Source organism: Heterodontus francisci, unplaced genomic scaffold (genome assembly GCF_036365525.1).
Source record: "Heterodontus francisci isolate sHetFra1 unplaced genomic scaffold, sHetFra1.hap1 HAP1_SCAFFOLD_255, whole genome shotgun sequence".
In the NCBI taxonomy this organism is placed as follows: Eukaryota; Metazoa; Chordata; class Chondrichthyes; order Heterodontiformes; family Heterodontidae; genus Heterodontus; species Heterodontus francisci.
This window is the reverse complement of record NW_027142012.1, coordinates 1,566,305-1,576,946: the sequence shown is the minus strand read 5'-3', so window position 1 is coordinate 1,576,946 and position 10,642 is coordinate 1,566,305.

Below are 10,642 nucleotides of genomic sequence, written 5' to 3'. Positions count from 1 at the left end.
AATGCTTTGGCAGATGGAGTTTAAAATGAGGGGTCATTTAGTACCTACGATAGATCAGAGTGTTTTTTTGTAAGAGGTGAGATGTTAGAAACGGTTGAGGAGCAGAGACCCGAATACTGAATTAATAAAAGCTCGTGGACTGGTAGAAAATAATGTGAAAAGTGAACAGAATCTGAAGATTGGAACTCATGTTGCAGTGATATAAAGCTCTGTGCTCCTGAAGTAAATGTCCAAGCCCAGATTGTGGGGAATCTGTGGAGAGTGATTTGGTTTTTATTCATTCTTGGGTGTGAGTATCGCTGATAAGGCTAGCATTTATTATCCATTCCTATTGCCGTTGAGAAGGTGGTGGAGAGCTGCCTTCTTGAACTGATGCAGTCCATATGGTGCAGGAACACCCACAGTGCTATTGGGGAGGGAGTTCCAGGATTGTGACCCAACAACAGTGAAGAAATGGCGATGTCGTTCCAAGTCAGGATGGTGAGTGACTTGGAGGGGAACCTGCAGGTAGTGAGTTCCCATGCATCTGCTGCCCTTGTCCTTCGAGGTGGTAGTGGTCACGAGTTTGGAAGGTGCTGTTGAAGGATACTTGGCGAGTTGCTGCAGTGCATATGGAGATGGTACACACTGCAGCCACTGTGTACTGGTTGTGGAGGGATTGAATGTTTAAGGTGGCGGGTTAGGTGCCGATCAAGTGCTCTGCTTTGTCCTGGATGGTGTTGAGCTTCTTGAGTGTTGTGGAGTGGGATGTATTCCATCACACTCCTGACTTGTGCCTTGTAGATGGTGGACAGGATTTGGGGTGTCAGGAGGTGAGATACTTGCTGCAGAATTCGTAATCTCTGACCTGCGCTTATAGCCACAGCATAGATGTGACTGGTCCAGTTACGTTTCTGGTCAAGATGTTGATGGTGGGGGATTTAACGATGATAATGCTTCTGAATATCAAAAGGTAGATTTTTTTTCTCTCTCATTGGAGATGTTCACTGCTTGGCACTTGTGTGGCCAGAAGGTTGCTTGTCACTTATCAGCTCAAGCCTGAATGTTGTTCAGGTCTTGCTGCTTGCAGGCACAGACTGCTTCAGTATCTGAAGAGTTGTGAATCATCATCTAACATTCCCACTTCTGACTTATGTTGAAGAGAAAGTCGTCAATGAAACAGCTGGGATGTTTGTGTCTAGGACACTACCCTGAGAAACCCCTGAGGCAATGTCCTGGGCTGAGATGATTGGCCTCCACTAACCACAACCATCTTGCTTTGTGCGAGGTATGACTCCAGCAAGTGGAGAGTTTTCCCCCTGATTCCCATTGACTTCAATTTTGCTGGGGATCCTTGATGCCACACTCACTCAAGGGCAATCACACTCACCTCTCCTCTGGAATTCCACTCTTACGTCTCTGTTTGGACCAAGCTGCAATGAGATCATACGAACATAAGATCAGAAGAACTAGTAGCAGGAGTAGGCCATTTGGCCCCTCGTGCTTGCTCAGCCATTCAATAGGATCATGGCTGACCTGATCATGACCTCAACCCCACTTTCTTGCCTGCCCACATAACCCTTGGCTCTCTTGTAGATAAAAATCTTGAAGACATTCAATGACCCAGCCTCCAATGCTCTCTGCGGTAAAGAATTCCAAAGATTAATGACCCTCTGAGAGAAGAAATTCCTTCTTAAATGAAAAACCCCTGAATCTGAAACTATGTCCCCTCGTTCTAGATTCCACCACGAGAGGAAACATCCTCTCAGCATCTACCCTGTCAAGCCCCCTCAGAATCTTATATGTCTCAATACGTTCACCTTTCATTTTTCTCAACTCCAATGAGTATCGGTCCAACCTGCTCAACTTTCCTCATAAGACAACACCTTCATCACAGGAATCAATCCAATGAACCTTCTCTCAACTGCCTCCAATGCAAGTATATCCCTCCTTAAATAAGGAGACCAAAACTGTACACAGTACTCTATGTGTGGTTTCACCAGCACCATGTACATTTGTAGCAAGACTTCTCTACTTTTATACTCCATCCCCCTTGCAATAAAGGGTAACATTCCATTTGCCTTCCTAATTATTTGCTGTACCTGCATGGCAACTTTTTGTGATTCATGCACGAGGACACCCAGATCCTTCTATACCGCAGCATTCTGTAATCTCTCACAATTGAAATAATATTTTCCTTTTCTATTCTTCCTACCAAAGTGGATAACCTCATATTTTCCCACATTCTCCTCTATCTGCCAAATTATTTCCTGGAGCTGAGAGACCCTGGCAGAACCTAAATTGAGCATCGATGATCAGATTATTGCTAAGTGTGTGGTGCTTGATAGCACTGTTGGTGACACCTTCCATTGCTTTGCTGATGATTGATAGTAGACTGATGGGGCAGCAAGTAGATGCCTGTGTTGTCGCTCTACTGGAACAGCTTGGCTGAGGGCGCAGCGAGTTCTGGAGCACAAGTCTTCAGTACTAGAGCCGGAATGATGTTCGGGCCCATAGTCTTTGCTGTATCGAGTGCCTGCAGCTGTTTCTTGCCATTATGTGGAGTGAAGCAAATTGGCTGAAAACTGGAAGCTGTGATGCTGGGGAACTCAAGAGGCCAAGTTGAATCATCCACTGAGCAATTTCTGAGTGAAGATGGTTTCAAATGCTTCAGCTTTATCTTTTGCACTGACGTGCTCGGCTCCACCAACATTGAGGATAGGGATGTTTTTGGAGCCTCCTCATCTGGTTCGTTATTTAATTGTCGACCACCATTCATGACTGGATACCTAGTTTCTCAGGGCAGTGTCCTAGGCCCAAACATCCTCAGCTGTTTCATTGATGGCTTTCTCTTCAACATAAGTGAGAAGTGGGAATGTTCGCTGATGATTCACAACTCCTCAGATACTGAAGCAGTCTGTGCCTGCAAGCAGCAAGACCTGAACAACATTCAGGCTTGAGCTGATAAGTGACAAGCAACATTCTTTGATCTGATCCTGAGGGAGATATCCGTGCGTGGAGCGGCGGGATGTATGGAGAGTGATTCTGAAGAGGGTGTCTGAGCCTGGAGGGCAGAATCTGTGGAGAGTGGTCCTCAAAGGATGTCCGTGTCTGGAGATTTAGGATCTCTGAAGAGGGTCTCCAAGCCCGTAGCGCTGGGATCTTTGGAGAGCGATCCTGAAGTGGGTGTCCGAACCTGGAATGGCGGGATCTGTGGAGAGTGATCCTGAAGTGGGTGTCCGAGCCTGGAGTGGCGGGATATGTGGAGAGTGATCCTGAAGTGGGTGTCCGAGCCTGGAGTGGCAGGATCTGTGGAGAGTGATCCTGACGAGTGTGTGTAAACCTGGAATGGAAGCTTTCTGTGGAGGTACAGGAAGAGGCCATTCATTCCCAGTATTTTATAAAGGTTTAGCATAATTTATATGTTTTTACTCTATGCCTCTATTAATAAAGCCAAGTGTCCTGTTTGCTCGAAGCAACCTTTTCAATCCTTCTAACATTGGTGTACATTGTCTCTCTGCTCCTGCACCCAGTTTAGAATTGTAACCTTTCATTTATATGGCATTCTTCCTTCCAAATTGTATCACTTCACACTTCTCTGTGTAAAATTTCATCTGTTTTGTGAAAGCCCATTTTACCATTTTTTTTAAGTTCCCCTGAAGTGTGTTACGATCACTGGCAAAGTACAAAATTCCTGAGCATTCTTTGATGCTATCTCCATAGACAGAGCAATCTTTTACGCGAGCTCAAATGTAGGATTTTGTGTTTAGTATCTTATTTCACCCACTAATATAAGCACAAATATGTCACGTAAATCTTGTTCACTGCAGTCCCTGCTGCTGTTTGCTGCCTATATTTACCGACTTTAATCTCAACCTCGTCACCATGTTCTCTAATATATTCAGGGGGCATCAGCAGAGAAAATGTTCAACAAGCGTGGCAAGTGCAAGGAAATGTTTATTTATGTCATTATGTCATGAACTTAATATACAAATTTTTACATGTGTGAATCATCAAGATGTGTCTTCATAAATGGAACCCCGTCACAATAAACACTGTCACCTTTCAATGTTTAGCGGACAGGTTTGACGGCCTGATGTGTGTGATTCCCATATTAATGTGTTTGTACAAAGTTCGGGGAAAGATGGAGATATGAATAATTTACAGGGAAATCTTTTGAACATATTACCACATCTCTCACTCACAAAGAGCTGCAAACACATGGATTCCAAAAGAACCTGAGTACAAAATCACCTAAAATAAACACTGGCAGAGAGACTTGCAATAACCTGTAGCTCAGGGAAAGTACATGATGTTATGGAAGGGATTCTGTTTCTTTTGTTAAAATATTTTTTGAAGAAGTCATAATCAAACTGAATAAGTGTAGGACCAGTTCTTTTTCAAGAGAGCACCAAAAGAACCAATTTGGCAACTATGTTTACTGGTTGTCACATGATTCAAGTTAAGGATAGAACAGAAACCCTGGTAACAGGGAGAAATGTGGACAGAGAAGTCAGTCATGCCCCTTGATTGGACAAGCTTGGCAACAGCAGCGCAAACCTAAGACGGCAGAAAACTCACAACCTATGGTTGTAGCAGTCAGTGTGTTTTACCTGCTGGAGTGAGCAGCTGATAAAGTTAGCCTGAAGAATCGTCAAGGAAGGAGAGAAGACCACAACCCAGTTTGTTTTCCAGAAAATCTTTAAAAGACCCTGAGAAGTCCACTGAGTTAATTCATCTTGTCGCATGTCTTTGAAGAAGGCCTGCTAAAATTAATTCTCAATGCCTTCTGAAAAGAACTGTTCTAAAATACCCTAGTGACCTGTCTACGTATACTCGGAAGTTAGACTGTATTCCAGTTTTGGAGCAACATATCTCATCTGATGATTTCTTCAAAAATGAGCAAATAAACAGCCCAAGAGGTTTTTTTTGTCTGTAACAGAGTGCTGAATTTTTTTTAAAATCCCTTTTATTTTTATCAGCCATCCGGTGTGTGTGTGCATGTGGCTCGAAGATAAAAAAAAGGACTTTAAAAGTTGGTAAAGGTGAAAAAGGAACTTTTAAAATTTCCACCTGTGTGTTTATGCTTTACTTCATGACTAGTTAAAACTTGTTCGACAATAAATGGATAATTTTGTTGTTCATTAAAGAAACCTGGTCAGTGTCTTCTATTCTGGGAAAAATAGAGTACATGATTGACTGTATCAGTATGTGGGAAAAGTTCACATAGATGTTGTGACCTGTGGAGAAGTGGGATGAGAATAAAGAGTGCCCTCCTCTGCCCTTAGTTGTCACAGCACTTGTGATCTGGCTCAGTAGCTTAATTGGTTCGAGTGTTTGTCTTATAATCAGAAAATCTTGGATTCATATCCTTGCTTCAAAAGTTTAGCTATCAATCATTTACATCCATTTTCTTGTGAACTTTAACTTTTCTTATGAATTTCATTCACAAAAGAAAACAGCTCAGTGGTTGCCTTTGTGAAGGATGTGAGTTTGAAATGGCTGTTCCTGCTCGTACAGATGTCAAGTGCTAATATTACAACGGCAACTCAATCCCCTACAATTTCTTTGAGAGCAATGTGTTTGCAGTTGCATTTAACCTGGAAAACAGCTCAACATTAATCTCACTGAAGGAAAGTGTGACCGTGTTGTATGTTTCAGAGTGTTTGTGCCGTTTTGTGTCTCTTTTAACCAAGACTATAACACGACGCAAAGGGGAGGGTTGATCCGAGGTTTAGAATATATTATCATTCAGGAGCAAGAAAAATCAAAAGGAACAAAATAAGAAAACCCCGTCTCCAGATTTGAGAATCTGTAGATCCGCTTTGGGAAAGTGAATCAGAGCAGAATGAAGGGTGAACTGTCCGACTGCCCAGAAGAGATGACGACACAGCTCAGTCAGCACGTTCCCCCGGTTTATGATGCTGGAACATTCCTCACACAGAAATTATTCAATCAATATTCATCTGCCAAGTCGGTCTGAGGCTGTGCCTCTCTGATCACGTGGAGTTAAAGCAATTCTTCCAGTCAGTTAGTTCAGTTGTCATTTCATGAGAAATTCGAAGTCATCATGACTTCGTCAGTGACCTAATGGTTCAGGTGTCTGAGTGATGTTAATCATGATGTGATCAAATGATTGTATGTTCCAGTCTTTCCGTGGTGGGTTTTCACACTGAGTAGAAACGTGTTGGACATGGTCTGGAAATGTTTCACACCACTCCATTCCCAACAGGCCATGACCTGATGTGATGGAAATGTCATTTACTAAAAGAAGCTACATTTCCATCATTGCACATCTGGATGCACAGTCAGGATCTGAGCTGAAGGTGACCATCCTGCCCAAATTTCCATAGAGGCAAAAAAGACATGTGATGGGTTGCTGGCACAAAGCTGGGTGATGAAGTGTTTGAGAGGTTAAGATGATGGATTGTTAATTCCTTCTGTTTTACATGTATGAGTTTGAATCCCATCTGCAACAACAGTTTATAAAATGCTCAATACATTGTTTCTTTGTAATTCACCAGCTTTTGCAGAAAGTAGGACTGAAGCTGTTGCAGTACCTGTTAGAAAGATAGTCTAAGTTATTCTGAAGCCATCTTCCAATGTCATCGACATGTAAGCAGGATTTTAAAGGATAAGATGTAGTTTTTAAAAGTCATTTCAATCTTACTCGAGACTTTACAAAGAAGCCAGATAAATCTCGATAAAAAGTCATATATATTTAGAGATCTTTGAAAAGCACTTCAATCTTATTAATAAAAAGTCAGATGTAAATTTAAGAACTCTGATAAGGCGGTGCTAAAAAGTTACATACAATTAAGAAACAAAATACAACATTTAAAATGTCTGAACTCCCTCTGAAAGTTGACCCCTGCTGCTGCCGGTGTCTTCCTGGAATAGTGGAGCTGTTGTGTCAACAGAAAAGTCCTTCCCAAGCAGCCCTGAGCCTGTTGGTACCGGCTCTAATCCAACCCAGGTAAAAATCAGGGTACATTGTGGGCAATGAGCCCAAATTGCTGAACTACAGGTCCCTGTCACTTTAAAGAGTGGGCTGGTGCGATTATGATCAGAGGCTCCTTCTAAGCACATTTCTCACCACCACAACTTCCAGATGCTGGTGTTAGTGTGTGCATGTACTGGCAGTTGCAGTGCTGTTCAGACACTCAATAGCAGTGAAAGTCTCAGAGTTCACCACTATTGGGCTGCAAAATCCAGGCCAATATCTCACAGTCCTGTTAGATTTGCTCTCCCTCTGTACAAAATCAAACTCCACACATTGTCTTTCACTCACTCCTGTTTCCAGCCCTGACGGTTCAGAAATCCCCTCTCAAAGGTACACAATCCAGTTGGTTTCTGATCAAATACCTCCTTCCTCATTCAATAGAGGAAACAGAGACATGAACAGGAGTCAGGTGCAAGAAAGTTTCACCAACAGAGCAAAGAAAGGCACCAACAAAAGTCACACCTACTTTCCAAATCATTTCACTGTAATATTCTTTCACTTGTTTTGTCGGATGACTGCAATAAATCTGAAAATGAGCACCATGAGGTTTGTGTTCACTAGTCACTTGTTCTCCTGTGTTTGTCTGTCAGGTTTGTAATTCAATTTGTATTGGATATTGAAGAGAATCTCTTTTCAAGATGATTGCACATCGTACTGTGTTTAAAGCAACCAACTTGTAAAATGGAAGATAATGAATGTTTCAATACCTGTGTGACCAGATTCTTCCAATGCTTTTCAACAGCTAGATTGATGATGCTTGCAATCTGTATCCTGTGGAGAATGGGAGAGGAGAATAAAAACATGGTGCATGAACAGGACAGACTGTGTAAAATGGGAGCACAGAAATACTGCCACCTCATTGAAAGTTAATGAGATTTATTCTAAGTCAGTCACCTGTCCACAATGAACAAGTGAATACATTAATTGTCCACTTTCAATCTAAATGGGACTGAGGTTCCAACAGAGAAGTTTTCTGGAAAATACCTGCTGCAGTTTTAAAATTGATGAACTGGAACATCTTATACTAACTTTCAAATAACTGTAGTGATTGTATAGTTCCCATAGTGGAGAGAAGGAGTTGTTTATAAATATAAGCAGAAAGACACATTTGTAGATTGGTGAATGAGCTTTAACTTTCTGAAATGTATTTGTCCATTGGTTGCAGGTCACTGGAAATTCTTTTTTTACATTTCAATTGTAGCAGCAGCAGTTAGCAGCAAAATGTCTGATTAATCAGAGTAGTGGGTCTGGGAAACACTTCAACAGCCGAGACCCTGTAAAACAGAACTCCAAGTAATAGTTTAAATAAGGCACTGAACTGACAGAGCGGTAAAGGCCTGCTCAGGTCAGGAAAAAATACCCGACCCGAACCCGACAGAACCACATTGGAACCAAGCCAGACCCGGCCAGAGTATCTCCATTTATTCCCATGCCCAAACCGACCCGAGCCTTACCTGACCACCGGAATGTTCACTTTACCTACCTCCCGATTTCGAATCTACAGGAAGCTGCAGCATGAGCGCAATGACATCATAGAGATGCTCACTTGCTCACTGAGCAGACTCAGAGTTTCCCTCCTTGATGACCCGGACTCCCAGCTTTGGTTGGCTTTTCAACTTTTGACACTTATTAAACTCAACTTCCCAGCAGAGCTAAATGTAATACTTACTGTGTGTGTCACACCCGGACTCAGTCCAACCTGGACCCAGCCTGACCTGAACCTGGCCTGACCCTACCCGAGTCCAAAAGCCAGACCCGGAAGAGCGACCCGACATGACCCGAACCCGACACAGGTCGTCGGGTCCCGTCGGATTCAGGTCGGGGAGTAGGCCTTTACAGAGTGGAGGTCAGATGAGGATTGAATTAATTTCAATCACTGAATCTAAACAAGAAGTAAATCTGCCAGGAATGGAAAACTTTGCTTTATCGGTGAGCTTGTGGCACAACGATAGCGTGTCTGACTCCAGATCGGAAGGTTGTGTGTTCAAATCACATCAGGCTCAGTTATGTTTTACAGCAGTTCAAGTTCCTGGATTTTATATCAGTCGAGAATTCGATCGCTTGGAATGTTCAGTGAATGGTTGAATTTCAAGATCAACTTTAATAGATTAAAGTCCTGATTTCTGGTTCCGCTCCATTTGCATGCTCAGTTCTTATTTCACACTGTTTTATATCAGAACAATGTTTCAGGGATGTGATGTGTCCATTGTTTGTACAATTGCTCTGTCACCCAGTGTGAGAAATAAAACACAAACCGCCCAGCGTGCGGCTCAAACCCATACCTGGCGCTGTCTATAGGCCACTTAGTTCAGTTGGTTAGGACGCAGTGTTGATAACAACAAGGCTGTGGATTTGATCCCCATGTGCGCTGTTACATGGTCAGTCAATAATTGGACACATTTTTGTTACACTTAAAATCCAACTTTTAGATACAAACAAGTTTACATAAAATGTCAGAGGAAACTTATTTTGAATAACATCCATTGCATCTTTGTCACTGGTCTGGGGTAACACAGAATTCTTTGCAATTATCTTCCGTTTGCTGATAAACGTTGAACTCGTGGCCTGTTCTCGTTAATGGTCACGAGCACAAAAACAGACAGAGCGAGTCTGACCACCCAGAGATGTGGAAAAGGCTTCAGTTTGGGACAAATGCAGCAAATCAAATGTTCACCCTGCCCCGAGAGAGTCAAAAACTGGGGAAAAGGACACAGGGAGATAGAGAATAAGCTACAGCAGACAATGTAAATATTTCCCATCCTTGATATCTCTCTATTCCAATCCAACCTTCAGAGTTGGGTAAATAATTTCAGTGTAAATTGTGCAGCTCAAGAGTCAAAACCAAATGGCGATGCAGAATAAAGGAGAACTGCCAAAACCCCAGATTGAACCAGGGATCTTCAGTCCAACACACTCCCAACTGAGCTATTTCAGTCACACAGACTTGGGATGATAAGTGGCAAGTAACATTCGCACCACACAAGTGCCAGGCAGTGAATATCTCCAACAAGAGAGAATCTAACTATCTCCCCTTGACATTCAATAGCATTACAATCACTGCATCCAGCACGATCAACATTATGGGGGTTACCAAAGGGGAGCCATACAAGTAACGTAGCTACAAGAGCAGGTCAGAGGCTTGGAATCCTGAGGCGAGTAATTACAGTGCAGCTGTTGGCTCCACCCCAGGGGCTGAATTTGTTCTGTAAACCATGAAGCAGCTTCCTCTCAAATCCCAGGTTTATCAATAAATCCTCTTACAAAAGCCCCAAAGTGTGATATATTCCTCTCACTCATCCATGACTCTTGACTCCCCAAAGCCTGTCCACCATCCACAAGGCACAAGTCAAGAGTGTGATGGAATACTCTCCACTTGCCTGGATGGGTGCAATTCCAACTCAAGAGTATCAACATCGCCAGGCCAAAGCAGCCCGCATGATTGGCACCCCATCTGCAAACATTCACTCCCTCCACCATCGACGCACAGTTGCAGAGTGTGTACCGTCTACAAGATGCACTGCAGCAATGCACCACGACTCCTTAGACAGCACCTTCCAAACCAGTGACCTTTACCACCTAGAAGGGCAAGGGCAGCAAATGCAGGGGATACCACCACATGCAAGTTCCCCTCCAAGCCACACACCATCCTGACTTGGAACT